Genomic DNA, 13,935 nt, shown 5'->3' on the forward strand with positions numbered 1-13,935 from the left:
CAATAGTTTGGAGAACATTAGTGTCCCGTATAATGTTAACGCTCATTCTGTTGAGGAAAAAGAGAGAGTTCTGTGCTCCAATAAGTTGGGGAAATGCTAGGTTAAATAAAATTTAATAAATTTCTACTTCAGGAATTCTAAGGACTTTTAATAAGCTAATGTTCATGGTGATAGTAATCTATGTTTCCAAAACTTATTTGATTACAAACTCTTTTTAGTCTTATAAAACTAATAATATTTCATGAAATACTAGATTCATATGTACTTAGAATACAGCATAAGAAAAGCTAACTGACCTAGGAAGACCAGGTGCTATAGGTGTAAAAAATAAAAAAGTAAGGGATTGTAAAATGACAAGGTCTTTGCAATCTGTGAGGTCAACCTAGGGTTGCCTCGCCTAAAAAATAAAATTAAAAAAAAAGAAAAGAAAAAAAGAAAAGCTAACTAACTGATCTAGTTCAATTGCTCTATGTTACATACATAGAAAAGGTTATGTCACTTGCTCTAGATTACATACAATTTACAAGTAGCAGAGCAAAGATTTGAATGCAAATTTCCTGATTCCCAGACCTGTTAATTTTTTTCCTACTCTATCATCACTAAGGAATATGTTTTTTAACTTTTGTAAAATATCTAAAATTATAGTACTTTTTACCCATGAAATTCTTCATTTGGGTGCCAATCCCTGGATTCTTCCATAGAATTGGATGGGGGATTTGCATCATCATCAGAATCCCAGACATCCATTCCAAGATTACTAGAGGAAAAATATCAATACAAATTTTAAATTAAACCAGAAACAAGGACACATAAGCACAAAATAAGAAGGAAAAAAAATCTACACACTGTTTGCATTTTGGAAAAAAATCTACAGATATTTTCCCATTCTGCTTTAGTGGGAAGAATAAAATTTTAAGAACCATGAGGTAAAGGTCATTAGTCAAGTAAAATTTGGAGAGGATATTCAACTGTTAGGATGTAAACATTATCTCCAATGGCCAAGCAATCATAAAAAATAAGGGCTTAAGGAATAGGCACTATGAGGAAAGGGTAATAAAAGAGATAAAGGGGAGAAGGAATAAGGGCAGGGGTACTAGAGGACTGAAACATCAGATTTCCCTAACTCTGCTCTTCCACATGCCTTCTCTGAGGACCTATGCTTTCTCCATAGGAAATTATCTTATTGGTTGAATGTCTTTCTCTAGCACCATCCATCTATTCATTGACTCATCCATTCAGCAAATATTCGCTAGGGGCCAAAAATGTTCCAGGCACTGTTTAAACACTTTAGAGATACATCTGAGCCTATATTTTAACATTTATGTCCAAGTAACTTGCTTGATACAGTTTTTAAATAAAGTGGACACAGGCTTTCCCATCAATACTACACCCATTAAATTAGTAGCTCATTTGGTGGGACCAGGAATCTATCTTTTTAAAACATTCTCTGGCTGATTCTGCTATATTGACAAATTCAGAAACTACCATTCTAGAGGAGGCATCCCAAGGCTCCTCTTCTATGATATAGGTGACTGACTGATAATACCTGTACACTTAAAGCTTTTTCAGTTTAAAGTAATTTCTTCCGTGCGCTATGAGGCCAAATTTAGGAGATGACAAAGTCTGAGTTTTTTGATAGATAACAATGTAACTATGATTAACATTCTTTAGGATAATTTTCTAAAACTTCTGGATATACTGAACATAAAATTAGTTATGCCAATCAGACTGTCCTACTGATATACAAATTAGTTCTTTTTTAGTTTCTATATTTAATAATGAGAGTTGTAAAAAAGGTTTTAATTTAAGATACAACAATAAGGTTTAAAAGTTACCTTCTCATGGGTTGAGTTTTGAGATCCTTTAAGTAAACACATCCATCTATTCGATGACCACGGGCCTCACCAAAAGCTAAAAATAACCAAGAAGGATTAATGTTAATCAAATAAAATGAAATAAATTATGTGACAAGATCCTTGGATTTCTGTAACCAACTAGCAGATACTGTAACAAACTGATTTATTATGGCAGTAGTGATGAAATTCTAAAACTTCACAGAGAAATATTTAATATAAAAATATTATTACTTTATTTTTTGTAAGTAAATGGCTATACTGAAAAACCTAGTTAAAATGTATTAAGTTGAAAAGGTGCTAATAAAAAAAACAAAATAACAGAATAAAAAATAAAAAAGCATTATTATCCATATTTTGAAGCATAATGATTTACATGGCACTAGATGTTTTCATAACATCGGTCCTTGATTTTAGCTGAACTTTATAAAAATACCTTGAATTGCTGTATCTGGATCCCAACCTTCAACATCGATAAGGTACCTGAATAAAAACATCATTTCAATTTTACAGAATAGGTAAGGCTGAGTTTAAAAATTTTCTTCTACTAATTATATCATTCTTACCTACATATAAGGTATCCTGTTCTGTTAATTCCATTAGTACAATGAACTCCAATGAGTTTATCTATAAAATGTAAAAAAAAAAAAAAAAAAAAAACGACATTAAAGAGCATGAAAAATTTTATACTAGTACAAGACAAAGCATGTTTTATACATAATTTGTAATAATTTTCAATAAAAATATCTACCACTAGTAGAATTCTTAGTCATTATATTTAAATCTAATAGGTCAAAGGAATACTATCAAAGATTTGGAAAAGAAACAGACTTTCTATATTGACATTATAGTATTAAAGATGACTTACTTTTAAGTTAATCAAATGACAAAGTTTATATGATATTCATGAACAACATGCTTCAAACATTATTCAAAAAGAAATAATTTAAAATTTACTTCTTTGATCTTAATTGCCTTTGCATTCAATAAAATGTACTAATATTTTCTGGTTGCTAGAAATATCTATGACACTAATTCTTCTTGGAGGTACATTATCTGTTACCATAGTTGAAGAATTAAAAGATGATTCTACTGACCTCTGTGAATGAGCCATGATCCTTTCTATTCATGGCTGGGGTGACTTTTCTTAAAGAGTTACCCTACCCTAGAGAAGATGGATTTTGAAAGGCACAGTCATCTCCTGGTTATTGTTTCTGAGAAAATTTTTTCGTAAGAGTCATGCTCTAGATTTTTATTCTTCACTTATATCTACCTTACATTCACCTTTCCTATCCTCCCAATCCCTAGAGCTCAAGAGTTGATGTGCCACCTCGCCACAGGACCACAGGTGAAGATTCAGGAAGCATTTGTTCAGTATCTGCTAGTGCACTGTTTTCAACTGACAGAAAGTTAAAACTCACATTTTTAAGTCTTTACTTTCAAATAAAATAAATTTCTATGTGAACATATTTAGAATGAGTTGATAAGAGATTTTAGAGACCTTTTTTCATTACTTATTGTGTAGTTTGAATGGAATGGAATTTATTTTTTTAGAAAATAACAGAACTAACTTATGGTCTTTTTATATGTGGAAAATGATCACTATTGGATTAGAAACTTTTTTTGATATGTACATATTTTTTTCAAAATATCTCTATGTGGCTATATAATAAAAAAAAATTAAGGTAAAGTTTTTATTTGAGCAATGATAGCAGAGGTAATTCAAGCTGAATCTAGTCAGCACCTTGATGAGTTCAGAGTCTAGCAGGGGAAGACATAAAAGTTAACAAAGCATTTATCATAAGACTACAGAATAAATGCACACAGAGTTGTTATGAGTACATAAGAGAGAACCCTTATTTTCGCACTGAAGGAAAGAAGGTTTTAGAGGAAACGTTTGAAAGAAACATTTAGATAACCTTGAGAAATATGATGGAGTTCACCAAGTGAACAAGATGGGAAAACATTTCAATAAAAGAACGTGTAAAGGCAAGGAGTATAACACGTGTGGGAAACAGACATGTGAGATATATGTGAAACAGACTTTAGAGACTTTTAGAAAGGATGTCAAGAATCAGGCTGTGAAACATCCTGTGTTACCTTAAGGAATCTGACACTTATTAAATGAGATACCCCCAAAGGGAGTGACCTGATAAGATATGCATTTTAGAAAGATAAACTGGTGGACATTTGAAGGAATGATTCATGGAAGGAGAGACAAGAAATCTACCTAGGAGGCTATCATAATAATCATAACCCAGGTTAGAGAGGATGAGTAGATGTGGTGAAGTAGGAGCAGGAGAAAAAAGATTAAGAGTTCAATTAAGGGGTTCATCTGACACCAATAAACTGAACATGTCAAAGATTAAGCTTTTGACATGTTCAGTTAATTGGTGTCAGATGAACCCCTTAATGAAGATACTATATGTATGTGATATGGAACTCAGGAAAAAGGTCTGTGCCAGAAATATAGATTTGGGAGCCTAAAGTTGAAGCCACAGGAAAAGACGAGATGTAGTTATCTGAGTGAAAAGAAAAAAACAAAGTAATCTGAGTGAAAAGAGAACAGAATCTTTTTTTTTTTTCCTTTTTAATCAAACCATTTCAGGGGCTTGGGGAAAGGCTGTAAGAAGACAATGAGATCAATGTCCTCAGCCAGGCTGGGACCTCCCCAGATTTGCAGTTGCCAAAAGCAGGACAGAATCTTAAGAAACAGTAGCTATTAAGGATTTCAACAAAACAAACAAACAAACAATCAAAAACAAGACAGCTAGAAAACTGAAAAACATTTAGACAGGTAGAAGAAAAATGAGAAAAACAAAATCATCAAAGCCAACAGAAAAGCTTTAAGGAAGTAATGAACAATAAGTTAAGCACAGAAATTCAAGCAAGATAAGGATGGAAAACTATTCCTTGAATTTCTACAAGCTTCTAACTGAACTATAATTAGAGGGTTATAGAAATCAGATTAAAAGTAATGAGTAAGACTCTCTAGTAAATGGGAATTGAAGAAATGAAAACAATGAGAGGAGACAATTCTTCTAAAAGCATAATTAGGAAAGGAAAGAAACAGAGTGAAAGAATTAAGTAAGGTTGCAAGATGGAGAAAAGGGTATTCTTTTAAGATTGGAGAGGCCTGTGCATGTTTACACATTGATATTATAGAGGTAAGGATAAATGAAAAAGTGTCCTGAAGGAGGTAGGATTGGAGAGAATATCCAGTAGAGGTAGAAGGTTGGTTTGCTTTTCTTAGGAAAGCAAAGGGAATGAAAATGTGGACACGGATAAGTATATCTAATTGTCCTCTATTTTCACTGAGAAGAGGGAAGCAGTATGTTACTGCTGAGAGCGGGGAAAACGAGTATGGTTCTAGAGGCAAGATGTCGAAGCAGCTGGGTAAGCTGACCTGGGACAGGGAGAAGACTGCTTAGCAGCACTGGGAACCCAGCTGAAACACTTAACTACCAATCCATGCCAGCACTCACACACTGTGGAAGTATTTTCTCTAACATGCGAGGGAAGAGAAAGAGGACTGCAGATTAAGCCAGCATTGAGGATTTCCATTGGAGTTAGAGAATATTTCTTAAAAGATCTATTGGTGACTAACTTTTGGGATAGGGATAAAAAAAGGAGTGTGTATTTTTTCAGCCTACATATGAAAATTGTTTTTTTCTCAACTTGGTTTTTAAAATTAAGAGCCTAAGATCATAGCAATGTTCTAGTATGCAAAGCATCACAAACTTTTTCGTATCAAAGACTAAAATGCAACTTTACACTGTTCAGAAGAACCCAGTAAGAACAGGGTTCTGATTCGTTAAATCTGTCTTCCTTATATAAACAGCTGAACTAACCTTTGGAGGAAATAAGCTTACAGAAACTGTTTTTAATTTGCTGGGATAGACACAGCAAAAATTAGCTCTGGGTCCAGAATAAGGCTGCTATAGTTGGCATCTTAACTATTCTGATAAGCCTAAAACCCTGAAAACAATTCTACCCCTCAGGCTCTTACTAAACAGCTGGTTAAAGAGGAGCCATTAGCAAGGTATCTGAAATAAATCACTTCTCAAGAAGTAGGCTGGTCTCCTGAAATTCTTGTCTCTAAGGCCAGGAGACTAGGTAAGCAGTACCAATTTCATCTTTTTTCTCTCTATTCACTCACCTCCAAAATGGGTTTCTTGTCCTTTTTATATTTCTGGGTGTAAAAATATGTTTATTTCAGGAGATTCATGCAGGTAGGTAAGGGAGAATTGGTATCTATTATAATTATTTAGCACACGTAATTCATTCTGTGATAAGCAGGCACAGGAAAAGGACAATTGTAATGTTTTTTGGATACCTTTGTGCATTATTTATAAATATAATTATGTAATGAAACTGTCATTTAAAAATATCTTACAAGCATTTTGCCAAATAACTAAAAATTCTTCTTTTACTTTGTTTCTAACATTTGTCTGGTACACCATATGTGTATGTACATGCCATAATTTATTAAACCAATTTCATATTAATGATCCTTTAGGAGCTTTGCAATTTTTCAATATTAAAAACACACCAATGGACATTCTCATAAATACATGTTTACATATACCTCTATTTATTTAGAAAAGACTTCCCCAAATAGATTCATGAAGTTAAAAGGTTTTTACAAGTTTTTTAAGTTTTATCTTTCTTTCCTTTATAAAGCCAGAGTGTACACCAAAAAGACTAAGATATACCTTACTTTATGCTATACATTCTTTAAAAAAAAGTTATTTCTAAGTAACTTTTAAAATACTGAATTACATTTTTATGTGTTCTGAGGGCATCAGCATTTAAGGAATGCTGTAGGGAATTTATCTGAAAAGCAAATACTCATCCCTCGATGTACCTTTTCTGTATTCTTTACTATCCCTGAAGCAAGTTTTCCTAAAGTAAAGGGCACTCACGCACTGTAACGTCAGGGGAAATCTTTGATAATTTCCTTTTAAAGTATTTGAGCAAAACATGTATATCGTGTTTAAGTGATCTACAACAATTTCTGCTAAAATGATCTTTATCAATTAAGTAAAGATGTTTTGATTATATCAAAGATTGTTAATTACCATTTTCTGCATTTTCCCAAAGGAATTTTCTGACCCACTTTTTGAACTGCAGAATAGTAGCATTATCGGGGACTTCAAGTCCGACAGTGTAAAGTTTTTTATAATGAATACTTTTAGGTAAATCCTAGAAACAAAGGAAAATAGAATGCAACAATTATAAGTTATTAAAAACAAATTCTTTAATCCAATAAACTCACAATTAAGTATTTTAAAAATAGAGTACAATGACTAAATCGAAGGCCTACTTTACATCAATATGTGTAGAACTCTTTTGTAATCTACATGAAAGAGGCTATAAAATAAGCCCAGTTCCTAGTGGCCCATGATAATCATAAGTTAAGGATTTGAGTGATTAATCAGACACAGGGTCAACCTAATATACAAACTTAGTGTTAACTCCACAGTTGGTGTTAGAGAATTCAAGTTGTCAGCTTAAGCTATGTTTACTTAGCCTGTTTTAAAATGGTTACATGTTTCCCTGACTGATTCTAAAATTTGCAAGAGAATCTATTAAAAGGAGGGCTCTAAGAATAAAAGGACTAATTTCATCATTTAAGTAAAATCAATTAATCAATTAACTACATTCAACTAAAGAATGCCAAGGTTGGCAATGAGTATAAATGTATAAGATGAGATCCTGGGAAGATTTAATATATTTGGAAAAATAAAGGATACCTGAATAGTTATATGATGAATAAAACAACTGGTTATATGTGCAGCAGTTCAGTAGCAGCGGTAAATGTCAGGCCTTGAAGAACACATAGATTTTTGGGAGCAGAAATGGAGAGAAAAAAGTTCCAAGTTTATGGAATTATTTAAGGCACAGAATCAAGAAAAGACATAGAATGTTCATGATATAGTGAGGAGATATACCTAATTAGAAAAGATGGTACATTGTAAGGGACAGAGAAGAACAAGATGATTAAACTGGGTCTCGAAAGACAAGGAGAGGAATTTACAGGCAGAGAGAACGGAAGACCTATTATTATTATTATTTTTTTAATGAAGAAACTGGAATTGGAATGAAAATGATGTTTAAGGACAACTGGGAAAATAAGAATGAAAAAGACTAGCTGCTGAAAAATTGGGTAAAAACCTGGACAATCTTTTTTCAGAAGAAAAAATCTATAGGATTTTGTCCTTGACCTGATGTAGGGTACTAGGAAGACACAGAACTGAACTCGACAGGTTAAATAGTGGTCCTTTCAGGGGAAACAGGGCAGGTGAAGAGTGCGCCAATGTGTACTTTTGGGGAAAAGTGGTATGGAAGTAAAAAAATGATGGTAGGTTTAGTTTTATGTTATTGAACTATGATACGGCAGCAAGGCATCCAAGATAAAATGTTACTGAATCAGGGAAAAATGAGAGACGACATCTTTGATAACGCCAATACAATTGAACAGCAAGGTTCAAGAGTTATTTTCCTCTACAGCAAGGTTTTAAAACTCTTGCTCTCCAAGACTGGGGATAGGGAGGGGACGACTGTCCCTAAGATTGCTGATGGATAGGGGAAGATGATGATGAGGTGTAGTGGATCCTTAATTTCCTGCTTCAACCAGAACAACTCCCTGTTTATCTGCTTTACATAATAGGCTACAGAGCAAGATAGACATGACTCTGATGCTAAAGAAATTTTTAAAAACACTGTTGTAGAGTAATACCTGTCTCACATTTTTTTTTTTTTGCTTTCTTATCCATTATACTGCTCTCTTCCTTTTTTTCCTTGCTCCCTTTTTCCTTTCCTGTTCTACATTCAACTACATTCTGTCCTCTTAAAATAATAAAATTTCATTTTTTTCCTCTTAGCACAATCCTGGTTTTAGAAAAGGACACTATACAATTATGTGAAGGATTTAGAAGATTTCTAAGAGATTATACATGAGAAATTCTGAAATTTATATTAAAATAACCAAAAGAATATCCCAATTCACTTTCCAAACACAATATTAAAAAGTATTTTCTATTTCAAGACCTATCCATGATAATAAAATATATTTGTAACTTTACCTTAACTTCATAATATCTTGTGGTATATGTTAAATCGATAATTAATCCAAGCTCCACATTTAGTGCTTTTATTGCACTAATCAAGTCTTTTGGTGTAAACTTCTGGGTTGGGGTAAGTCTCTGATTAACTGCCTATAATGAAAAATGAACAATAAGTTTACAAAACAAAGATAAAATGTAAATACTTACAAAAGAACAAGGAAATGAAAAAAACATAAGGCAAAAAGGACTGGTGAAAACTTTCATAGCTTTAAGAACACTGACAAAGCTTTTAACAAATTAGAGCTATGAGAAGAGCCTAAACATATTTACATATTTTGCTTCAGTGATTTTATGTCTAGGAAATTATCTTGAAGCAATTATCAGAGATGTGGAGGGAAGAGGCTGAGTTCAAGAATATTCACTACACCATTATTTATAATACTAAAAACACTTTGTACAAAGGGTCCAAAACAAAGGATTACATGTAAATGGTACAATTAATGGAGTTTAGAAGAGCTACAGAAAAATATATGCCATTATAGCTCCTTAGAAAAATTCAAAGAAATCGTGAATTCCTGGTTATTTTCTCAGAGCACATTCAGCTTCCCAAGACATCAAGGGCTTCTTGGATGATCTAAGCTGAGGCATGAAGAACCTGCACATAAACCTGATCCACCAGGCTTTGCATTAGATGTATAAAATACATACTGTATTTCTGTAAAATAGCTTATAACTCTTAGAGCAGTTCTGTCCAATATAAGCCACATATGAAATTAAAAATTTTCTAGTAGCCACATTCCAAAAATGAAAAATAGATAAAATTAATTTTAACATATTTTAACTCAATGTATCTAAAATATTATTTCAACATGAAATTAATAAAAAAAATTGAGAATTTTACTTTTTAAAACTGATCCTTCAATATCTATTTACACTTATAGTACATCTCAACTTGGATTAGCCACATTTCAATTGCTCAAAAGCCATATGTGCCTAGTGGCTACCACATTGCATAGCATGGTCTTAGAGTATTCCCTGTCTCCTTCAGAGAGTCATAAGGCCTAATGGCACTGGTTCTGCAACAATAACAAAAAAGAATTGAAACTTTCTACATTAGCTAGAGTTTAGGTCAGAACCAATGGGAGGGCTTTCCTAAAGAACTTCAGGCTATGTTCATCATCAGATATTCAGAAAGTGTCTCATTCAATTAATATTAATGGGTTTGGTTCTAATAAAATTCTTCCCAATTTGCAAAATTCAAATTTATTCTAGCTGACATCTGTGACTTTCTATATAAAGATATTATTTTATTCATGTAAAAAAAAAGTTTATGTTTGATGTCTTGTGACAGCCCTCCTTCCCTCTTTCCAACAGGAGAGACAGCTGTGATATTATGAGAACTCTGGAGAGTCATAAAAAGTGGGAACAGTCATAGTTCCACCATTACCTTGTTGTATAACCTTAGAGAAGTCACTAAAGCCCTCTGGACCCTGGTTTATATATCTTTAAAATAAGGCAGATTGATTCCACCAGTGATTTCCAAAACTAGATGGCCACCGCAATCACCTGAAGAAACTTAGAAAAAACAAAGAAGTTTCTAGACCCCACCTTGAACTACTGAAACAGTTCCCTGTGAGCTAAAGTCTGGGAACCATTTTTGTGCTCATCTGGTGACTCAGAGGCAGCCAGAAAAGGTAGTCTAAGACCAGCCTTTGGAACCTACTCTGCTGATTTACCCTTATATACACTTTAAGCTCTAAAATTAGCTATGTAACCAGGTAGATAATCTCCTCTTTCAAATATCCTAATATTAAGTCCTAAGACTGAATTAGCCAAAGAATATCATATCCGCTTTCTCACAGTTTGAAGCATTTAGAACAGCCATTTAAAATGAAACGAGGCTTATTCTTATTGTCCATGTGTTAGTCTCATTCTGCTTCCAAAAACTGAATGATCTTTAATTCAAAGACTACATGTAAGATCAGAAATTAAACTAGTTGCAAATAAACGTAGCTCCAAGTAAATGTATAAAGCAGGCATTTCACTCTTGAATTACCAAGAGCTGAATATATACTACTTGAGAGTATTCTCCAAGTCCTTCCTACACCTTTCTTTGTAATATCTTCCTTTCCACCTCTATCCTGTGAAACAAGTTAGTTGGGAATATACTTTTCTCATATAATTAACTAGATTAGCTGATTTACATTTTGAACTTTTGCTTCAAAGGAAGAGTAAAAAGCCTCTATGTCCTCTCATAGCTGATCAACCAAATCATTTTCCCCAAATGTCCAGAGTTTACCAGAACCTGCAAAGAATGGGGTTCTGATGCCTATTAATCTGACCTTAGGTGAAGGCAGCTACCATTAATAAGAAGTTTATTAAGTGATTCACAAAATAATCCCATTTAGGGATGTAATCAAGGTCATTAGCTATGCTAATCAGGAAGGGGAAAAAACCCTCAGAAATAGGGCAAAGTCCTGGATCCTGTTGCTGTAGCTATCTCTGTCAGCACTCTGCCATTACACCTCAGCACATTCCGTGGCATGTTGCAGCATCCTGTGGACAGCACCTGTGACTATCTACCTGAGAGCTTTCTCTGGTCTGCATGCACAGGGTAGCACAGAGAAGTTTTAATGCCTGCAAGAAGAGTCTTCAGTCAAAGACAGATGGCAATCTGAGGATTATTACCCTAAGTTCCTCGCCCCTTGAGCTGATTGATAACTCTGAGGCGTATTTTACACTGTGTGCTCTAAAGGGATTGAACTTGTTCAGAGTGATGACTTGAACAAGTTTCTTTACTGGTTTCCTTCACTTTCCTATTTCACATCCTCAATCCCTCACTGGTGCTGACTGGGATCATCTCCCTAATACACCACTTGAATTCAAAACCTTGTCCCTGGGTCTGCTTCTGGGGAAATCCAAATTAAGACCATTTATAAAATTAGAATCTAAAATACAGGTGGGTCTACAGTGAGAGTTATAGTGAAAGCACACATACTTTCACACATGGAAAGTTATAGAATGCACACTATTGAAACAACAGCAAAAGTCTTTGTGATTAAGATCAGAGGTTTAGAAACCATCATACCACCCTGGGCTTGAATTCTAGTTCTGTTACTATTAGCTATGTGATCTGGACAAGTTACTTTCCTCTCTAAGCTTCAGTGTCATCATCTGTAAAACAGTCCTTACATTATAGGATTCTTATGAGGATTAAATGGGATAATGCAAAATGTGTAATACAGAGGGCCCAGTGTGTATTAACCTATAAAAAAAAACCCGTAGTTAAGTATATTCTTACATTGAACTAGAGAAGTAGGAGTCTGCTTCATTAAATGAGATCCAATGACTAAACTCTAGTCATCTGGAAAGGGCTGCCTAGAGTACACACATGATATTCAGGCTAGAAGGTAGAAAAATGTAACTCCTGTCACTGAGGACTCAGAACATTTCGAGGGGGACGATTCTGCTTTGGTCTACTGGAATGTAGACCAATACATTCCAGTAGACCAACAAATTAAGCCTGAAATAAAGTATTAACAAATTAAGCCTGAAATAAAGTATTAACAATGAATGGAAAATAGTTTTGTAGAGGAGTTCTCATTAAAATAATCTGGCAGGATTTTTTGAAATCAAATAGTAATTAGGATTAATCCAAGATTCTTACACTATAATTACGACATTAGAATTAATGTTGGAACTGAAGCTCTGAAAAGTTAAATTCCTTGTCCAACGTCACAGGCTAAATGGCAATCAATATTTTAATCTAGAAATTTCTATTCTTAAACAGTCATGATGCCAGGCTGCTTCATTTGATTAAATATTCATTTTTCTCCAAAATGCAAAAATTCTAAGTTTCCATAATTATATTAAATAAAGATTATAGAATTTTTTAAATGTCAAATGTTACATATGGATTATCTGGAAGTAAATCTATAATTTTGATCAGTGTCTATAAACTTACCAGCATGCTCCTAGACTGCTGTACCTGTTACTGCTCTCAATGGTGTGTGCTGATGGTATGACAGGTTTGATGTTTGGATTATATGGTTAATAAGAAAAAATTGCAGTTAACATAATATACTACAAAGCCAAATATATATATTTTAAAAATTAATTCAATTTGTCAATAAAAATAAATGAACTACTAGTAGATGGTACAACATGATGAACCCTGAAATCAAGCTAAGTAAGAGTAGCTAGTCACAAAAAGATCACATATTGTATGATTCCATTCATATGAAAGGTCCAGAATACACAAATACACACAGACAGAAAGTAGATTAGTGATTGGAAGAAAATTCCTCATTTTCTTCTCCAGGGGAATGACTGCCAAGGGTTTTCTTTTCAGGTGATGAAAATGATAATCTGGAATTAGTGGTGATTATCACACAACTCTATGAAGATACTAAAAATCACTGAATTATATACCTTAAAAGGATGAATTTTATGGTATATGAATTATATTTCAATATATAAAAAAATAACTTAAACATCACTGAAAAAGAAAGATGAATTAAATTAGGAGGCAAGTATAAAAGATTTTGAAATGCGTGCTCACACTTTCTCAATGTCAGGGAAAGCAAGAGAAATTAAAGCTGCCATGATTCTGAGGCCATATAAAACATAGCATTTTGATTTTTTTAGGAAATGCTATACAATAATTAGACAAATCAGTAAAAGAATGCTGATCTTTATGGGGGGTAGGTACTAAAAAGTTATCTATATTTTTAGATTACATTTAAATAGATATCATGATATAAAAAACAAAATAACACTAGGACTAAAGCTATTTTCTCTCAAAAAAAGTATTTAACCTTGTTAAATGTTTTCAATAAAATAAGTTTAGCCATTAAAAAAAATTGAATTTGGCAAGAAAAAGAAATGAAGTATGATGCATGCTACACCATGAACCTTGAAAACATGATGATAAAGAAGCCTGTCACAAAAGACACATACTGTATCATTCCCTTTATATGAAATGTCCCAAATAGTCAAATCTATTGAAAGGA

General features: G+C 33.3%; 1 non-coding gene across 2 annotated transcripts in view; it reads right to left on the reverse strand.

Annotated features, from left to right (window-relative positions):
- The window catches only part of LOC107520384, a 66,592-nt gene that overhangs the window by 39,802 nt on the left and 12,855 nt on the right, over nt 1–13,935 (reverse strand). For both annotated transcript variants that reach the window (XR_004951263.1, XR_004951262.1), the window contains exons 4-9: nt 8,942–9,073; nt 6,935–7,058; nt 2,420–2,480; nt 2,290–2,336; nt 1,836–1,911; nt 656–757 (exon numbers count right to left, since the gene is read on the reverse strand). This is a non-coding gene — a transcript (uncharacterized LOC107520384). The remainder of the gene's footprint in view (nt 1–655; nt 758–1,835; nt 1,912–2,289; nt 2,337–2,419; nt 2,481–6,934; nt 7,059–8,941; nt 9,074–13,935) is intronic.

Source organism: Rousettus aegyptiacus, unplaced genomic scaffold (assembly GCF_014176215.1).
Source record: "Rousettus aegyptiacus isolate mRouAeg1 unplaced genomic scaffold, mRouAeg1.p scaffold_m13_p_6, whole genome shotgun sequence".
Classification (NCBI taxonomy): Eukaryota; Metazoa; Chordata; class Mammalia; order Chiroptera; family Pteropodidae; genus Rousettus; species Rousettus aegyptiacus.